The 21,068-nt window shown below is 48.8% G+C and overlaps 1 protein-coding gene and 1 long non-coding RNA gene across 2 annotated transcripts in view; one reads left to right on the forward strand and one right to left on the reverse strand.

The window, feature by feature from the left end:
- Positions 1-21,068, forward strand: part of LOC133349742 (adenylate cyclase type 5-like) — a 208,353-nt gene that overhangs the window by 58,948 nt on the left and 128,337 nt on the right.
- LOC133349743 (uncharacterized) overlaps positions 19,129-21,068 on the reverse strand; it is a 52,523-nt gene continuing 50,583 nt past the window's right edge. Inside the window, exon 3 of the long non-coding RNA XR_009755981.1 lies at positions 19,129-19,233. This is a non-coding gene — a long non-coding RNA (uncharacterized LOC133349743). The remainder of the gene's footprint in view (positions 19,234-21,068) is intronic.

Raw genomic sequence — 21,068 nt, forward strand, 5'->3', positions numbered from 1 at the left:
ACATGTATTTATTAAAATGTTTTCCTTGAAATAGAACAATTGTTAAGTTAAAGAAATAAAGTTATAATGATTAAAAAAAATTCCAATAAGAAAGTAAGAGGACTTTTCAAATCGCTAAAAATCGCAGCCTTTGCGATTTGCTATTTGCATTGTTTCAAATTGGGATTTTAAATCGATTAATCGTTCCGCCCTACCACACACCGCTGAGCGCGCAACATTTGAGCAGCAGCAGTGGAGCTTTGGTTGGAGAGGGAGGGGGAGGAACAAAATGACGGCGGTTTTTGTGTTTTACGCTGCGGAGAAAAAAATTGTGCAGGGATCACACTCTCCCCCCCCCCCCCAACTGATTACATTGTTTCACCTCGATAATAATCATAATAACGATGATTTTGAGGAAATTACAGGAGTGAAAGCGCTTGTGTTATTTTACATTGTCGTCATTTGTACAAAATGGCGGCCGTTTTTGTGTTTTGCACGTGGGGGGAAAAAATGCAAGGATCACTCTCCCCCCAACTGATTACATTGTTTCAGATTGATAATAATCATAATAACGACGATGATTTTGAGGTAACTATAGGAGTAAAAGCGCTTGTGTTATTTTACATTGTAATTTGTACGGTGGCGCATTACCCCCAAATTAAAATTGATTTCGGTTTTAAATTACGTTATAAAATTATAGGTGGGGTTTTTTAAAGAAATGTTACGGACTAATCATGGATTATTGTTGTCGTTTTACATTTTAAAGTGTGATTTTTTTGCAGTGTTATTGTATTATTTGCTGCATTTGTTCGCTGACCCTGTAGATTTTCAGCTCCAGGCAGGAGCTCAGTTCTTCATTTAATACATAACAATCGAAATATACAATCTTGGACGAAGGTCTCCCCGCCATGCCGTGTCAATCAGTAGGATTTTTTGACCATATTTCACCACCATTGCGGGTCGATGAATGGAACTCGAGGTCGCTGGGTTTGTAGCACAGTGTATCATTGTGCACCACTGATCTCCCCCAAGTCTTTATTTTATCAAGATAATATAATAATTAATATCTCAGTTTTTCCTTGATTAATGAGCTCTAATTTTTTTGAATAAAGGATATACCAGCATATACAAATTAATAAAGGGATGGGTTTTATTTCATTAAAGGTCGTACCCTACTGGCACACTGTTCTGAGCCACCCAGCCAACAACCTCTTTTAATGCTTTGATGTTTTGAATGCTTTTATTTAACCAATTCTCTTTGTTGCTGTCTGGTTCCCAGCAGTTATATAACCCATGTCTCACAATAAAGCGTTCCTCATATAAATTATAAATAAACTAATTGGTCAAAACGTCACAAACACGGGCGTTTTGAAGGAGTTCCAAGACCAAACGTGGTTTTCCACAAAAATACAAGGCGAAAGCATTTTCGTTAATTGATATCATTTAGGAAAGAAATGTTTTATTTTGAAAGTGTGTGGATCGGAAAGCATACGCAGGCTAATGACATTAACCAAACGTGTATTAAGAAGAGTAAGTGGCCCTTGGGCAGGACTCGTCGCTATAAGGGGTGATGATGATCTAGAGCAGTGTTCTTCACCAATTTTCAGAGGACGGGGGGGGGGGGCACTTTCACCAATAAGACATCATCAGTGTGAGGGTCGCCACACATTTGATACCATTTGAGGTTTGAAAGCAGCACGTTGATGGGAGGTGTTTTCACACGTTGTGTATTGTCGGGGGCCGCACTCAAGCCTGTCAGTGGCCCATGGGCCTTGCAATGATGAACACTGGTCTAGATTAATAACGGAGCGCCAGCCGAGGATTTCATCGCGTCTGAGAGGACGTCCACCTCGGAGGTGTGCGTGATTGGGTCCGTTTGTGTGAAGGCGCAAAAGCTGGAATCTCACATCTCAGGATCGTGAGAAGTGACGCTGACTTGGGGGGGGGGGCCTTCATCCATCAGTGGACCGACCATTGCTGCTGCTGCTGATGATGATGATTTTTAATCGTGTAAGGATTGCTTTTGCCGGTTTATGTAACAAAAACGCAGGCTGTTGAGCGCATTTACAAAACAAAAAAACGTTCTCCGCTTGTTGATCTTTCAACGTTTGGAGAGACAAGCGCAGGCGTTTGTTGGCGTGAATTGGCTGGCCAGTGGCCGGAAATTGCTGACTGAGCGAAAGAAGGAAACGCATTGACTTGGACTTCTGGCGTGTGAGGATCCACGGCGGGATGAGAGGTCAGCGCTGGTTAGATAATTGCTCTCACGAGTGTTTATTTAAGAGAAACAGTGAGGGAGCTGCTGAAGCTGGTTGCTTCTTGTTCACATCTTTGGCGTGTGCCTGTGCTGTGTCTTTGTTCGCTATTTATTTTCACTGCACTCCCTCCTGAGCTGCGTAGTTGTGTGCCGTCATTCCCGTGATTATTTTATTATGTCTGTATATGGTTGCCTCCCTTTATTCCTCCTCAAATTCCGGCTGTGCTCTCGGCCTCATGTGATGAGATGGAGGAATTTCCCCAATTCGAAAACTCCGCTCAGGTAGCAGTGCATCTCCCAGCGTCAGAGAATGGCCCTTGCAGAAACGATGGCACAGAACGACTTCAGTATATAATATCTTTGTAAACATGACAAATCTGGTCAGGTGGTGGAGGGTTCATGACAATAAGCCCGGCATGAAATGACAACGTACATGGCTACACCCAAAAACAAATACGGGTCATTGCATTGGCTACGAAATCTCTGTGCTTTAATTCAATAAATATGATTGCAATCTTGATTTGAAGCTTTTGTGACTGCAGGAATCCATACGCTTTGGTTCTTTCCGTAAGTCACGTAAAAAAAAAAAACCTACGTGACTTTACCGAAAGAACCAAAGAATAAATATGATTTTATTTCGATTTAAAGCTTTCGTGACTGCAGGGATTCATCTTCTTGGTTCTTTCGGTAAAGTCACGTAGAAGGGGGGACCAGTGACTTTACCGAAAGAACCAAGAAAATATGATATATGATCTTGTCAATGTTTAAGCCAAGATGGGTGTTGCAGTGTTGAATCGGAGTCGAACCCAGAATCTTCGCAAGACTGGCTCGGTATCCTTAACACGAGGTCCACGTGGCTAGTCTCATGTCTACATTTATACCAAACAAACCGGAACGAATTGTTAAACTCATTCATACGGAGGACTAAAGAAAAGCACCCCCAATGTCCTCGTCTCCAACCTCAAATTGGCAGCAAAGTCTCAGTGTCTCCATGCTCCACCGAGCATCGGGCACCGCTTATTTATGTTTGCCGATACAAACAAAGTTGAAAGAAAGCTCAACATTGTTATGGAAGCAGGGACCAGTGGACGACCGATGTGGACTTCCCAAGAGGTGAAACTCATTTAATTAACCTCGGAGAGAGGTATGGGCCGAATCATTAATGGCCCTTTGCGGCAAGTGTTGTCAGCGTGCGCCAAATGAAGGTCGGCATGGCACACGAGCCAGTGGGTAGCTAGCACCACGCCAACAGCACACTGACTAGCGTGGTGAAGTATGGCGAAGTATAAGCAATACCCCACTGTGACAGCGCAGCGCGTGGTGGGGGCCTTAATATCGCAGGGGGGTTGGCAAAGGGGTGCTGTACATTCTTCGTTTTATTATTATGACAGCAAGTGGAACCAGATTCTGGAAGGGATAAGTGAACGTCAAGTTCTATTATGCCTGGCTTTGGTGAATTATTAAAATGCATTTGATTCAGTGGAAACTGATGCCGTAATTTAAGCTCTCACGATCTGAGAACTTAAAAAAGAAATATATATATTCTGTACATGGAAATCGTCGAAATAATTTGTAAGGATGAAACGACCACACGCAGACCGCATGAGAAATGTATTTGCTTTCGCCCGGGCTATTCACAGCCGCACTGGAAGATGTCTTCTGAAAATTGGTTTGGGGAAGTAAAGGCCAAAAAAAGCCATAAACGATGTAAGTATTACACGTCTCGGATTCTGCGTTCAAAGGATGAAAATATGCCAGATAGACAGATGATAGCCGATTGGACGAGCCGAGAGGCGAACACTCCCAAGAGGATGCCCATTCCTGAGATGCAGCGATGGGATGAGCTCTTAGACGAGAAAATATTGAGGGGATATCCGCACTGTGCGATGGTCTGCATCCAGCAGTAGGAAGATAATGTCTGCAGATAGGATGATGATGATGATGAGGTGGCTGATTATAAGCGGTCCATAGAGATAGCACAGAAGATAGCATGAATTCGTATGGTGAACCGGAGATGAACCAGTGGTGAACCAGTGGGGAACCAGTGAAACCGCAGTAGAATTGCACTTTTAAGAATGGAGAGTCTGCGTGGTTGGAATCACATTTGAGTGACAAAAAAGTGAGAGAACACCGGTATGAGAGAGCGCACGCAGTTCATTTAAATCATTCAAAGTCTTAAAGAAAAGCGAATGGGCTTGGGCAGGTCACGTCGCTCGCCGACGGTCAAGAATAAGGACCGAGCGGCGGCCAAGCAAATGAAAATGTATCCGAGAGGAATTCAACCGAAGGAGAAAGGAGCCGTGAAGTCGGCTCGTGCGGTGCAAAAGCTTCTGAGTGGAGCGGTGCATCGCAGGCTCCTGAGAGGCGGTGGTGGCGGCGGCTTTTGGGGGGGACCTTCGTTCGGTCGTGGACCTCTCTTGGCCGACGATGAAAGTCGGCACCCAACGAATTACCACCTCCTCTTTGCTCCCGTGCCAGCGTCCAGGGCTTTGGAGTTGGCCGTCAGGGTTGTGAAGGGGAGCTGCGCGGGGGAGGGCGCTTTTGATGTGGTAGCAGTGTCTGATAGACGCACTTCAGAGCAGTGCAGAAGTGGAGGTGGTGGTGGAGGCGGTGGTGTTTGGGGGGGAGAGGTATCGTAGCGGTTAGCGCGCTGCACTACGAACCCCGACGAACCGACACCAGTCACGATTATCTGCATCGGTCTTGGGCCTCCCCTGGGTCGACTCAGCCTCAAATGAGTACCTGGTGCGGTGTGTAAACATCGCTACTGAGGAGACGATGGTGGTGGGGCTTGGTGCTGGCCACCCACCCCCTCGTGTGCCATGACGGCCTTCATAGGCGCTATACTCGCTCACGGCATTTGCCCCAACAGTCTATTAAGGCTATACGGGTGATCTTTTTCTTTGGAGGGAGAAGAAAAGAAAATTGAGATTCATCTTCTTGGTTCTTTCGGTAAAGTCACGTAGAAGGAAAATAATAAAATAATAAAAATAAAACATACAAAAATAATTCTCACGACGTTTCGGCCACAACGCAAGCAGCCGTCTTCAGGTGGAGAACAGGTCTGTCGAGAAGGCAGAGTCTGAGGACGGCTGCTTGCGTTGTGGCCGAAACGTCTTGAGAATTATTTGATTATGTTTTATTTTTATTATTTTATTATTTTCCTTCTACGTGACTTTACCGAAAGAACCAAGAAGATGAATCCCTGCAGTCACGAAAGCTTTAAATCGAAATAAAATTGAGATTTTTTTTTACAGCAGTCTCGTGGAAAATGGGGGTGGCTGAGACGGTTGTTGTTTCCATCATCTTGACGTTTTGTACCAACACGGCAATATGGGATTTCGATGACAATTAGGGTGTATGGGTGGGTTAATGGAACCACAGTACATTAACGTAATTGATTAGTGGACCGGCTGTAATTGAAATTAATTGAACCGACTGTTGTGTTATTAATTATCTCCCACAGAACTGAGACCGTTTAGCAATTGGCATTGAGTGGAGATGTCACGCTGAGTGTAGACTTGCGCAGTGTCTCTTCCACACTGTTTGCCTGGCCAGGCCCACTAGATTTTCAGCCAATTGATGGTTACAATTTTTGTGTGTTATTTTACACCTGTTGCATGTGAGAAGAAGGGAAATTGGAATGCCCAGTGAAAACTTACGTGCACGAGGAGAATAAAATACTCAACTCGGCCTCCTGCTATCAACCTACCTGCTGGACTGGCTATCACAAGCACCGCCATGCTGTCGTGCTGGATGTCAATCACATCATCATCATGGTCATCACCTCGTGGCTGTAACATAAAGGCACTGGATTAAAGGCATGTTCCACTGCGCCACTGCAGAAGGCCACAAAGGCATTGTCGCTCATTGACAACCACTCAAATTGTAACCTTGCAACGATTAAGAGCAGCGTATTGAATGAATGAATGGCTTTTCTTACATATAAAAAAGCGCGATTTAAAATTTGGTTCTGCAATTCATTGGGCTAATTTCCAGCGATCACAATTTTAATATCAATTAGACTGTGATGCTACGGACCCCCCCCCCTGCCCCACTCTCATACGCGGAGCGAGTGAGAAGTGCTGCCCCCGACCGTGTGCGCGTCAGAGGCCACCTTGAAGAAGGATTCTCGGCGGTCGTTCTCCGAGGGTTTTTCGAGCGGATCCTTCGTCTTGTGACGACGCCGACCGCACAGTCGAGATAGCATTGGGAGAACAGTTTTTTGTTTTGTTTTAAAGTTGTGGACTTTAATTAATGGCTTTGGCATATGAGCTTAGTTCCGTGGGGAGATAAGAGACAGCAGCTGTGTGGAGCATAGCAATAGGGAGACACGGACAGACTAACTCACAGGTGTCTTTTCTGACCTAGAAAAGTGTAGCAATTAAGCGAGCGATTGAATTCCGGGTTCCCACCTGAGATTACAGCATGTTCTTCTCGTCCGTAACGAGTTTGACGCTTCCGGCCTGGCTGCAAAAAGGCTGCACGAAAAAAAATTCGCTTTTGTTTTAATTCGTTTTCTTCTTTCTCATAGAAGATGCACCCTTCATCCGCAGCACTGATTTTCTTTGCAAATAGCCACAGGACAAGCTGCTCTCGTTCTACTCCTCTGCAAAGTTGAATGGAGGAGGGTTAGCGAGTGTGTTGGGTGACGCGTGGCCCGCTCCGCTTTCCAATAAACATCACGGGATCTCCGCAGAGTAAACGGCATGCGGTACTTTTTTTTTTAGGGTTGATGGACCCCGCGGTATTAACTAGGGCTGCTGCCAAAGCGCAAACCGCAAACCTCCATAACCAGCGGCAAATGTCGCGGTCGATGCGTAGGTACGCGCGCCCGCGCGCGTGTGTGTGTGTACATGCATGCGCGTGTGTGTGTGTGTGTCAAGGCCGTAATTATAATATATATTCAACTATGCTCAAAATGTCCCCCACAATATATCGCTATAAAATTGATTCATGTTTATATGATTTTGGTTATGGTTGTGCTTTATTAGTCTCTAATCTCTGCCATTACATACAATGAAACAAGAAATGGTAAAAAAAGAAAAAACAGAGCAATGTAATACAATACACTATTAGACATTATTGTAAAAAAAGAGTCCTTCCTGTGTTAGTGAATTTTTTTATATTTTAGGCAGGAAATGGCAGGAAATTGGTTTTCAAATTAAATTTTTTTTCTGGGGGGGGGGGACCCCAGACCCTCTTGAAGATTTGGTCCCCCCCAATGTTGACTCCATGGCTACGGCCTTGGTACGTGTGTACATGCTTGCGCGTGTGCACATGTACGTGGTGGGAGCGACAGTGCAGCGGTTCACACGCTGCACTATGAACCCGGCGACTCGAATTCGAGTCCCCGCTCACGGAACAACACCAGTGACGATTATCTGAATCGGTCGCGTGCCTCCCCTGGGTGGACTCGGCCTCAAATGAATACCTGGCGTGGTGTGTAAACATCACCACTGGGGAGACAAAGGCGGCCCGGAATGGTGCTGGCCACCCACCCCCTCATGCCGTTTCAGCCTTTTAGGTGCTCGCAAACAGCACTTGCCGGAACAGCCTGTTAAGGCTATACGGGGGAGCTTTGTACACGTGCGTGCATATGTGAGGCTCAGTAGTGTAGCCTTGAACGAGTACCTGCCATGGTGTGCGAACATCACCACTGGGGGGACAAAGGCAGCCGGGCGTGGTGCTGGCCACCCCCCCGCCCTCCGCGGTGCCGTGCCGGCCTTCACATGTGCTCGCTAACAGCACTTGCCCCAGAATTCTGTGAATGCCGTAAGGTGGTGGTGGTGGTGGCGGGGAGGAATCTTCATACACGCGTTATATAAGCATGGCCATATCACCGGCGCGTGCCCCTCTCATGTCTGGCGATCCGGAATAGAATGGCAAATGCTGCCCCTGCGCGCACGTCACTTTTGGCGGAGGGTCGCTCCGGGCCAAGGACGGTTGGTTGTTTGGTGGAGGGGTGGTGCGGGTGATTGCCTCCTGCACGCTCTCTGTTTAGACCACCACCACCCACCCACCCACCACCACCCCCATGCCGCGCGAGAGTCATCGGCCAGCGGCGCTTTCCGAGACGGCCTTCAACGATCGCGACCGACGGAACGCCGGGTTCGTGGAAACGAACGGCGCGGGGGGAGGTTGGGGGGGGGGGGGGGTTCGCGTCCGGAAACGAAATTGTCACCCCGCGTGCCTTCTGGACACCGGGGGAGGTTACGGGCCACGGAGCGTCGCCCTCGTACATCAGGTCGCCTTTCGCTTTATCGTGCGAAGATGCAACCAAACGAGTCCCGTGGACGTCGTTAGGTATGTACGTAGGTACTGCATGTGCGTGGAACTTCTTTCGCACCGTGCGTAGCCAACGGTGCTTATTGGAGGCACGGGGGAAGGACGACAAAGCGCAAAAAAGCGCCGCTCAAGAAATTCGTTTTCAACCTCGATTGAAAAGTGATTCCTAATGTCGGAAGGAAGAGCGTTCCAGACGGCCGCAGAAGCACACCTGTAAGGAACAGCGGGGCGGGGGGGGGGACAGCCAATGTTTGTAACGATTCGCATAAGGTGAGGATCGGTATTGCTGCCGCGGTGTGATGGCGAACACCACTGGACCTGTGATCCAGAGGTCGCCGGTTCGATCTCCTGCCACCACTGTCCACTCGGCCGGCGGTTCCGAAAAGGGCGCACCGCAAGTGAGCTACTCGGCATGTCGCGTGTGGTGGGGTAAAGTGTGGGCACTCCGCCACCTCTTCAAAGATCTATTCGAGAGCGCCCTCGAGTGGAGGCCCTCTTCCGCCAGCAGTCGCGTGAGCGGGCGCTTGCAGGGCTGCGCCTCTGCCTGACATTTTAGGATGTGGATTGAGGTCCGGATTAAGTTGCACATTCACTTTGCGAGAAATTTCTGTTTTCCAAGTGGCTTCTTTTAAAATTAGGTTAGATTGAATTTTTATTTTGCATTGCAGAACAATTCATGTTTATTGAGGTGCTTTGTTTCTGCACTGCTTGATATCTCGCCGCAGTGCTCGTCATGTTACATTACGAGCTGCATTGGTTTTATAACCTTGGAGTCTCCTTCGAGAGAGACACTCTCAGTCTCAATTGGCTCCCACACGTTTGGACTTCAATGAAAACGTCGCGATGCGTTTGTAACAAACAACGTGAAAATCTACGTGTATGATGCAGTTTGTTTTGAAACTACATTAGGCAAAATACTTCATTTAAACATTTGAATTCTTATCAGGCCCCACGGTGAATAATGCGATCCTCAACTCCACGGACCTCGCTGCCCCCTCTGGCCTCTCGATTGCACGTGCTACGAAGAAGGTCCGCTGCCCGAAACGTCAGCCTTTGTGTACTTTGTCTTTCTTTTAAGGCAAGGGTGTTATTGATGAATGCGTTGAGTTGTGATTTTACTTGTTTCAAGATTGTTTCTCAAGCCCTAGCCTCCTCCAGCTGTCGAGGGTAGAGAGGGGAAGGGGGTGAGTGGGTGAGGATGGGAGGGTGTGAGTGGGTGAGGATGGGAGGGGGTGAGTGGGTGAGGATGGGAGGGGGTGAGTGGGTGAGGATGTGAGTGGGTGAGGATGGGAGGGTGTGAGTGGGTGAGTGGGAGAGGGTGTGAGTGGGTGAGGATGGGAGGGTGTGAGTGGGTGAGTGGGAGAGGGTGTGAGTGGGTGAGGATGGGAGGGTGTGAGTGGGTGAGTGGGAGAGGGGGTGAGTGGGTGAGGATGGGAGGATGTGAGTGGGTGAGTGGGCGAGGGGGTGAGTGGGTGAGGATGGGAGGGTCTGAGTAGGTGAGTGGGAGAGGGGGTGAGTGGGTGAGGATGGGAGGGTGTGAGTGGGTGAGTGGGAGAGGGTGTGAGTGGGTGAGGATGGGAGGGTGTGAGTGGGTGAGTGGGAGAGGGTGTGAGTGGGTGAGGATGGGAGGGTGTGAGTGGGTGAGTGGGAGAGGGGGTGAGTGGGTGAGGATGGGAGGGTGTGAGTGGGTGAGTGGGAGAGGGGGTGAGTGGGTGAGGATGGGAGGGTGTGAGTGGGTGAGTGGGAGAGGGGGTGAGTGGGTGAGTGGGAGAGGGGGTGAGTGGGTGAGGATGGGAGGGTGTGAGTGGGTGAGTGGGCGAGGGAGTGAGTGGGTGAGGATGGGAGGGTGTGAGTGGGTGAGTGGGCGAGGGGGGAGGGATGAGAGGAGCCGGGGCACTGGGGTGCCATGCTTTGTCAAGGATGGCAATACTGGCCCAGACTAGGAGTAGATCAGCACAGTTCAGCTGCTGTTTCTCATGGAAACATACTTCACCATCGGTAGATTCAGGCTTTCACAAAGCTGCTTAGATGTCTGCCCAAAACTATACAGTGGATATGTGTGCTTAAAAAATATAAATTATCCTTATGGCGGTACCCAGGGGTACCAAATAATAAAAAATGGCCGAGGCAATTAAATGTTTTTATTTCTGGGGTGTACCCGTTCAATCCAAAATCAGCGCTACTCCGCGATGTAGAAACGCAGCGAGGACGATTGCGCTGAAACCCTGAACGCTCGCGTACGCACTGTAGTGGTGCATCGTGTACAGTTCGTCGAGATGAGTCGATTGCCGCATCGCCGACCATCAACAGACTAACAATTACTGCATCACGGACATTATGCGAGAGCCGGGGTACTACCGCCATGAGGTTCATATAATGTATTCTCTGTATTGTGGAATACGCTTTATTCCCTCTACTTTAAAACAAAGGTGGCGATGTGTTCAGGCCCACCCCCACCCCTAGTCAACCGGCCACGGTAGGCACGTACCTCGGCAGTAGGCGCGTACCACGGCGGTAGGCACGCGCCCTATCATGATTTGGGCTTCGGACTGAAAGTAGAATTGATAACGTCGCCGTGGGTTCTTCTGCGCAGGAGAGATGGGGGACTCAACAAAGGGATGGAAAGGGGAGGGGGGGGAGATACCCAGCATGGATACAGAAAATCGATTTTTGAAGAAGGCACGTTACCCGATGTGGGAAATTCTAGCATAGACATGACATGTTGGCGAAGACTGGCACGGCGCTGGCATTCATCACTCAGCAGCACGATCATTCGAACTCTGACCTCCAGTGAGCACACTGACACTGGGGCCTTTAGCGTCTTATTTACTTAACGTTGTTTTTTCAATGCCGGGTCGCTGACTTTCCTGCGTCCGCATCAATCTTTCTTTTCAATACCTCTCGATTATTATTACTTTATCTGTGTACACTCCTCTACGGTGCTTTTCCCACTTTGAAAAAAAAAAATTCGGTTATTGAACTTATCGTCACCAGCTATCGGATCGTTGAAAACACATTTTTAGCGAGGCAATTTTCGACCACACCTGCAATTTTCTGTGCTGGCGAGGCGATCGGTGGGTTTGACGTCCACAGCCAACCGCTAGTAACCCACGCAATGAGATAAAAGCAGCAAAGGGATGAACAGGGAACAACACCGGGCTGATTTATTGATTCATTCATCCCCTGTTCAGACTCAAGCACGGCTGAAAAGTGGCGGACGGTCTAAAGGGAAAGCATCGTTTCTAACAAACCCTTGACGCTCGGGGGGAAAAGCCTTTGCCTTCAACTTTGATAGTTATTTTCATAATTGTTATTTACTGAGTCTCATCAGCAAGATATTGTCTCGTAAACCACTGCCGCTGTTGTGCCTAGTCATTACGAGAAGGTTCCTTTCAGCGCTGCGTAGGCTTTTCGCGTGTGCGCTGCACATACATTTCTTCTATGCTTTGCATCTCCCGGCTTCTGCCGCGTGCCGTTCAGCACAATGTCTGACGTTGCGCTGCATGTGCCAGCTGGGAGCTTCGTTTGATTTCCTGAAGAGGCTCCTTGGCTTGTGGAACCCATGAGGCAAGGCCATCGGTCGGTACCACTCTGGGTGGAAATTGTTCCCAGTATGCACCATGGGAAGACATTTGTGTGTGCAGTACATACTGTCCGTTTTATAGACGCACTTTTTGTTTTATCTATACACGCATCATATTACATATTTTCCCACAAAGATGTTCTCTGTCAAAACATAATATGATACCCTTTCTTTGAAGACATTTTTCAGTTAGCAGCGTGATCTCGCTATCATAAACACTTGTCGCATAGAGATCAAATGCTTAAAGACAATCTTTGTTAGCATTTGCCACCCTCGTGGGTCCCATTAAGCCATTTTTTTTCAATCAATGGCTCGAGGGCTAATGGAGCAAAACGTCAGGACCCATTTAGTTCAGTTCCTGAAGAAGTTTCTTGCATGTGGAGCCTTATGTTAGACATCGTGCCGAACAACACGCATCGGAGAGCTTCCGTTCATGAGCTGGATTGCCAGACGATGAGTTGGGTAATAATGAGTGCGTGATTCTTTTTTCAATGTGAGAAGCTGAAACTGCTCATGGCAGTGTCACTCTGAGGCCGCTTTGCCGATGAACCATTTAATCAGTCCTGTCCTCTCACAGCTAAATATAGCGGTGCACCTAGGTGACAGATAGTCCCTTTCGCCACCATCGTGAGCACACATCGGACCGAATGATCTGTCCTCCTTTCGGCGCTGGGCATGACGCAGTGGCGGTTTTACGATCGAGAGTTCCGTGCGGATGTGGGTGTCGAACCCAATTAGTGGCGGATAAATATGACGGAAAAAAAAATAAACGCGGGAAGAAAAAAAAACCAGCAGCGGCGGATCGGATGCGCCGCGCTCGCACATCCTTTCAAGTTACTGGGCATGGGCATCATCTCCCTCGCTTAATTAACCTATTAATATCCCATTAGCGCGGCTCGTTAGCGGCTGCTGTGGGTGCCCTCGCGGGGACCGGTGTACTTGGGCGGCGTTTGAGGGACCCGCAAGAGGGGGCCGTGGGGGCGCCGGTGCCGTCTGGTCGGGGAATCGTGAGGGCAGGGGTGAGGTGGCGGACTAAGCTGGGACGCTGCCTCGGCACTGGGCGCTGACGTCGCCGGATGGGGGCTTTGGTGAGAGAGAGAAAAATAAAAACGCGAAAGAGCAACGTCCCCTCGGATTTTACCGCCTATTGCCGTTGCGAAACGAAGCGCTGCCACGCTTGGAGCCGCCGTCGCGATGAAACGGGGGTTGCCACGGTGGCTAGGGGATGTTGACCACCTCGCCAGGTAGACAGGAGGTAGCGTGTTCGACCCCGACCCTGAGGCTTGTATATTTGGAGTTTGCGTGTCTCTCTCCCCGTGGCCGCGTGGATTTGTCTCCGGGTCCTCCGGGTTTTCCCTCCGCATTTATAAACATGCGTTTAGAGCAGTGGGCTGCTATAAATTCTCACTTGATGATAATAAGCCACTTCATCCTTGACAAGGTCGCTTCTGAAAAAGTGGGCCTTACCTGGTAAAATAAAACTTGTTTTCTTTTTAAATACGGCGATGGTGCGGTTCTGCAATTGCACCGCCGATTAGGACGGTTGGCTACGTACAGTGCGAAAGAAGTTCAACGTACACGCGCACACACGCCGTGAATCTCCGCTTGAACGCGCCGCGGGAGTCTCTTGTAATCGTCACGGGTATTGATAAGTGTTAAGGCTACGAGATTACCTGCTCACGATTCGAGAGGTCAGAGTGCCTTCCTTCTCAAAGGGGCACATGGGTCATTGCTCATCTCCATTGGCAACCCTAAGAACAGTGGTTAAAATTACACATTGCTATGACAGAGACCTGTTTCTCTGTTGGACGGCCACCATATCCCCTGCGTACGCCGTACGGCACGTGTTGCTCCACGTTGTTGGGAGCTCGTTTGGGAAACTGAATTGAAGGAATCTCCCAATTCCTGAAGAAGCTCCTGGCAGGCGTGTGGGGGTGAAACGTCGGACAACGTGTCATTTAAACGTGCGGTCCCAGCTCGCGGGGAAACGTGCGGCGCAAGACACAAATGCGCACCAACGAGCCCTACGGCGCAACCACGACAACCTGCGCAGCGGACGTGACGATAGCAGCTTCCCGCATTGATTTAGACAGGTGTTTTTTTTTTTTGCCGAACCAGGTAAAGGCCACTGAGCTATTAGCCCTTGTTCACAGGCGACGTGGCCACACACGGTACGCTCATCATCGACGGTGGGAATTTGTATTCGCAGCCACATGATCTCAACGCATGTTGTTTCTAAAATGTGGAGGGGTCGGGGGGGGGGGCAAAAGAGGAGTACCCGGAGGGAAAAAAATCCCCCGCAAGGAGAGAGAGAGCACACGTGAACAACAGAGGTCGTCAAGGTCTGGGACCGAAGAGGACGATAACATCTCCTTGCGACTGCCGGTTCGGAGGCGGCAGGGAATAGACGAGGGTGTTGGTGTGTTGGGAGGGAGAGAGAGAGGAAGAGAGAGAGATGAGGGAGAGAGGGAGAGAGGGAGTGAGGCCCACATGACGCCGCCGATGGCTCGTGACGTGCGCCCGCCACGAGCCGGCCGGCGTGACCGCGATGGCCCCAGGGGCCACACCTGTGAGGAGTGCGTGCGCTCGCCCGCACCGTGCCCTCCCGGGGGTCCTCAATCAACCGAGCGACGAGGCGTAAATGATTCATTCCAGCATCACATCCCATTCTTAATAAATGGTGCCGGGGCATTGTGGTGAGCGAAGAGCTGGCGTGAAAGACAGGAATAGAAAGGAATTGATTTGGTTGAATTTCATTTCAACAACATGGAATTATGGACAAGTGCCGGGGTGCGTTTTCCTCCGATGTTGTGTTTGTTGACTTTGTGGACTTTGGGTAATGTGAGATTTGGAGTCAAATGGCTGTAATGTGAGATACAGAATCAAATTAGCGTGTGATTCAAACTCCAATCGATGCAGGATTTGGCCCGTTAGGATCAGGGGTTTTGAGAAAGAGGTTAGCAACTAGTTTGGGAGAGGTTTAGTATTATGGATAGGGATCGTGGTAGAGTTAGATTGTCTTAGTGCTTAGGTTAGATATGAGATGTGTACTGTTCGGGCGACTGAAGTAATTAGATATTAGAGTTAGTTTTAGGGATGGCGGTAGTGTCATGTTTTTGACTGGCTTGAGACCACAGCTTGAATCTCGATCTAAAGCTTTCGTGACTGCATGGATTCATCTTCTTGGCTCTTTCGGTAAAGTCACGTAGAAGGGAAATAATAAAATAATAAAAATTAAACATAATAAAATACAATTCTCACGACGTTTCGGCCACAATGCAAGCAGCCGTCCTCAGGTGAAGAACAGGTCTGTCAGAAAGACAGCGTCTTGAGTTAGGAGTATTGTTCGAGGTACCATTATTTTTGTGGTTAGCGTTAGAGATAGTGCAAGAAGGTCATTATCGGATTTCGTGTTGGGAGCAGGGTGATTAAAACTATAAACTATTTTTTTTATCTTACCAGGTAAGGCCCACTGAGCTATACAGCTTTTTTTTAGAAGTGACCTGGCCACAAATGATAGCTCAATCAAGTGACTTATCAAGTGGAAATGTATAGCAACCGAATAATCTAAACTCACGTTTCTAAATGTGGAGGAGAATCCGGAGGACCCGGAGAAATATCCACACGAACACGGGGAGAGAGACACGCAAACTCCAAATATACAGCAGGCGTCAGGATCGGGATCGAACCGACGGCCTCCTGCACACCAGGCGAGGCAGTGAACATTTTGCCACTGTGGCGCCCTATTGTTTAGAGTAAGTGTACATTCAGTGACCATTAAGACTGGCAGCTGTCAGATGATATGATTGGGGGGTTTCGACCCAGACAGGCCAGCAATTGGCATGTGTTAAGTATTTAATTTCTTCCGAGATCTGGTGCTGGTATTGTGGTGAACTATATTACAGTTTGGATCTGTGTAAAAGGCAGCAACCCTTTTGAGTGTAAGATTTGGAAGTTGGGGCGAGCAGTAAATGTTGCGGTCAGGATTAGAGTAGCATTCTAGAAATATATTCGCACCAAACCCACATTCCATGACCATTTAAGCGGAAAACAACAATTTTCGCTTTACGCAAAAAATAATCTAGTTAAAATCGTTATTTCTCACATTGCATCGCCCAACGTCTCCCACAGACACCTTTCCTCCCACTCCTCAGCTACATCACACCTCTTCTCCCTCCCTTCCTTCTCGTCTTCTCCCTCCTGTCTCCGGCACTGCACACACTCCATGCACTCTGTCAGCCCTGGTGGTGCTCGGCTCCTGTTGTGCTGATGTGAATATTTATAGCCTGCGCGGTAGGACGGGGCTATTATAAAACCTCCGCACTCGCTTGCCCTGCGCCAGTGGTGGCAGTAATTATATTATATCGGCTGCTGTTTTTGTCTTGCGTTGCTCACTTGGGTATTATGACTGAGTGTGGGTGGGTGTGTACGCGCGTGTGTGTGCGAGTAACGGTAGTGCAGCGGTTAGCGCGCTGCGTTTCTAACCCGGTTATCCGAGTTCGATTCCCTTTCACGGCCAACACCAGTGATGATTATCTGAACCGGTCCTTGGCCTTGCCTAGGGCAACTTGGCCTCAAATGAGTACCTGGTGTGGTGTGTAAATTCTCCACTAGACAAAGGTGGCTGAGCATGGTGCTGGCCTCCCACCCCGTCATGTACCATGCCAGCCTTAATAGGTGCTTGCTCGCAGCACTTGCCGCAACAGTCTGTTAAAGGCTACATGGGGGATCTTTGTTTTTATGTGAGCAGCAGTGGTATGGTTAGCGCACTGCGCTATGAACCTGGTAGCCTGGCAAGTGATATCTGAACCAGTCCCAGGCCCTCCTCTAGGTTGACTTCGTCTTAAGTGAGTATCTGGTGAAGTTTGCTATTTTTTTACTTGCGATCCACAAATGGTGTACGCAATGGGCTTGTGTGATCGCTGCAGCCACTAGAGGCCGCTACCTACACCGCACATTTAAAAACAATATCATTGATCGCAAAATAGAATCATGACCCTGAATTATAGCCATGCATTGCAGCCTCATTGGCTGTGGGATCCCAAAAAGTCATCGATCGTTGGTCACTGGTTATACTCTCTTCTGTAGCCTGACTGAACCTGAAATGGACAGCCGGTTGAGACGCGATTCATGGCCATTTACCAGAGCTGGGACACAAATGTGGCCCCAATGTTAACACCGAGTAGGCTTTCGCGACCAATATCATCCATAACAAGAGTTTTTTTTTGTTTTTGGGTGAGATCGCGTCAATATTAATGCACCGTCAAACCCGCCACCACTCAACGCAGCCAATTAGTAAGGTTTGTCACGTAATCAAAACATGCCAATTAGGTTTGAGTTCAACAGACTGGTGTGTTGGAGAGTTAAACCCACAACAAAATGGCTCCCACGTGCATGCTTCTGGTCATACTACCCCTCCGTGTGCTGTGGCTGGCTTAATAGGTGACCGCGAAGAGCATTTGTTCAGGCAGATCAGGCTTAAAATAGGGTGTGTATATATTTGTGTTGTATTTGGGGCTTGTGCGCATGCCTGCCTGCGTTGTGTGCATTGATTGAACAAATTTTACCTCTGTATTCGTAGAGCGCTTGGAAGTAGGCGTCTAATATTTTTTTTTTTAAACGTACAATACTATTCTATTCTAGCGTTTGGCCAATATGTTCAGCAGCTAAATGCCAATGTCGTGGTCTGCTAGCCACACGCAATACCGTGAAAGTGCCATGATGTTATTGCCTGTATTTGCAGGGGGGCCTTTTGTAGTACCCAGTGCAATTATAAACTTTTTTTGTAACTTGCGCCGGCGATTTTCTTTGTTTTCACTTCCGTTTGTTTTCCTTTCTCACGCTGGGCACTGCGGCGCTCACCCGTAGCACACCCGGTAGGGGACAGGGAGTTTAACGAACTGCATTGGCAGAGGAGACGGAACCGCCAGCCAGTCAGCCACCCACAAACGTGCATTTTCTCTGGGTGTCTTGGATTCAGAAGAGTATGTACGTCTGTATGTTGAACTCATTTTGTACCGTACGTAGCCGACCGTGCAAATCGGAGGTCCCGGCGTGAAGCACAACAAACCGAACTGCTTCATGTTTTTTGTTTGTTGCGGTTGCACCCGATTCAAGAGCCAAATGGCTCACAGGGCTACACCTAATAAATGAACTTGAACTTGTTTAGTCTGTTGTCTTTCCCCCGCACCTTCGATTTAGCACAGTTGGCTACGTACGGTGCAAAAGAAGCCCAACATACGTACCGCCGCACGTTTTCGGCCGGGCAGGCTTGACGAGGGACCGACCCCGGGGTGCAGAGGTGTGCTCCCAAAGCCTCTTGACCCCTGTACGGAAAAAGCCGAGGGCGGAACCGTCGTGTGTGCGCTTGGTCCTGTGAGTGTGCGTGTGGTCCTGTGAGTGTGCGCGTGGTGCTGTGAGTGCGCGTGGTCCTGTGAGTGTGCGCGTGGTGCTGTGAGTGCGCGTGGTGCTGTGAGTGTGCGCGTGGTGCTGTGAGTGTGCGCGTGGTGCTGTGAGTGTGCGCGTGGTCCTGTGAGTGTGCGCGTGGTCCTGTGAGTGCGCGTGTTCCTGTGAGTGTGCGCGTGGTCCTGCGAGTGTGCGCGTGGTCCTGTGAGTGTGCGCGTGGTCCTGTGAGTGTGCGCGTGGTGCTGTGAGTGTGCGCGTGGTCCTTTGAGTGTGCGCGTGGTGCTGTGAGTGTGCGCGTGAGCTTGGAGAGCTCACTAGGACGGTGAGTGGGCTGCGCTCCAGCACAATGTACCTGAGCACGGTGGCTAAATGGACGGTTAAGAATTGACAGCTCTCCGCCGGTACACATTTCTGGAGCCTATAGTGCATCCTCCAAGTGTTATTATCCACTTGAGCTCTCTGGCCTCTCTGTTTACTCTCCAAAACAGAAGGGCCACTGCCGGAATTGTTGCCTGTTATATATTTATTTCCTCATTAGGGCCGCATTGTTATTGACGAATGCATTGACGCAGCAGCAGCATCATCATGCTTTTTTTTATTCAACGGCTTTTGTAGGTTGGGGGAGTCTCGCAACACATCTCATGTTGCGATCTGCCAACGCTTGCCTCGGAGGCTCTGGATCACAAGCGGGTGTCAGCATGCTCCGGTCTTGGAATGGAAGCTGAAAGTTAGGAATAAATAACAATGGTAGAGGTTCAGCCTCGGACTCGCTGCACGCGCACACATCTGGAATCCATATCATTCTTTACCAGGGTCTTTCAATTAGGTTTTACTGGTCATCTGCTCATTGTATATTTTAGCGAGCTGAGGGTGCACACAAGATCAACAGAACACGTAAGTGGATGTTTACCCATGAAAGGTCCCCCTGCTTAGCCTTACAGACTTTTATCAGGGCAGCTGCTATTAGCGAGCGCTTATTAAAGCCGGCACAGTTACACGGGGGATGTGGTGGGGCTAGTGGCGCTGGTTAAAAACGTGCGCCCGGTCAACTTTGTCCCAAAACCACAACACCGCACCGTACAATGCTCATTTTGTTCTAAAGGAGGCCCAGGCCCGATTCGCACTTGAACCGCGTTAATGTGCACGAGGAAGGGGAATTAAATTTGGATCGTCAGAGACCCTAGCTCGGCACACGAGCCACTTCAACAACTGCGACCATTTTAAATTCGGTGACGGCGGTGGCGGCGACACGGCAACGGCTTGCTGGCTTCGCCCTTTTTCGTGCTCATCAGCGCAGCAGGCACTCGCTACATGGGTATCGAACAAAGATGCCATGTTTAGCCGCGTAGACTCTTGGGGGCAGGTGCTGTTAGCGAGCACCTATTAAGGTGGGCACAGCACACGAGGGAGGAATGGGTGGTGTGAACCACCCCAAATAATACCGACCCCGTCCGCCTTTATCTATCCTACCACCACTGCAAGTAGGTGCATTTCACTTTAGGCTGAGTCAACATCTGGGAGGCCCGAACTTGGTTCAGATACCAATTCCCAGGCTAGGTTCAGGTACGGATTGCTTGTTGTGGACAGGAATGGGAACTCCAGTGATTGGTATCTGGTTCTTTTTTACTATTTATGCTGCTAGAGCAAAATTCTCTCTCGTGTTAAAAATATTATCCTTCCCTGGTCAGAGTTTAAAGGGCAATTTGATTATTTGCTTTATTTTGAGAATCAAAGTGGTGTTTTAATTGAACCTTGTACTCCAGTTAATTACTGCCAATTGTTGTAAATTTTATACCGGAACACGCAGTTTTCACGACCAATATTAAGAGTCGTGATAGATTTTTTGTTCGGGTAAGATAGCAGTGAGAGTAGAATGTGTGTCGTACACCCTCCTCCACCCGACATGGCCTGTTAATAAAGTCACGTGACGACCAAAGATGGCCAGTTTATTACTGCTTCAGCAGCACCACTCGTGTGATGCTGGAGAGCAATCGACATCCAATCGTTAAACAGTGTGCATGGCTCTCCAGCACTAATAAAGCACTAGTAAAATCATACATTGGTTCACGTGACTACTCTATTTATCGGTGGCGTCGGGTGGAGAAGGGTATTCGACACACATTTCACTTACGAGCTTTGTTAATCGTTCAATGTTTGGCTATTGATCTGAGGTTTTCGAAGTGGTTTGGCCACATATTTAATGACTTTGTGACCCAAGTTTCCGTTTAAAAAATATTTTTTTTTTGTACAATTGGGATGTCACCTGCTTTAAATAGGCTACATATAACGTTACTACCAGTGTATGTAAAGTTTATATGTACGTATGCATAAATACACCGATGTTCACGATGAACATTATCTTCAGTGTCTATGGGGACCAGAAGAAAAATATCAGTATTCGAGCTCTGAGCCAGCACCGCTTAGATCTTGGGTCCAAAATCTCAAACTCCCACCGAGTTTAGGCTGAGCTTCTCAAGTGTACGGAGCATTGCTGGATCAGCCCGCTTGCCCACGGAAAGCAGAAATTCGCGTAAATTTGATTTTTCCGCTTAATTC

Source organism: Lethenteron reissneri, chromosome 31, assembly GCF_015708825.2.
Source record: "Lethenteron reissneri isolate LAM-NWPU_2019-01 chromosome 31, ASM1570882v1, whole genome shotgun sequence".
In the NCBI taxonomy this organism is placed as follows: domain Eukaryota; kingdom Metazoa; phylum Chordata; class Hyperoartia; order Petromyzontiformes; family Petromyzontidae; genus Lethenteron; species Lethenteron reissneri.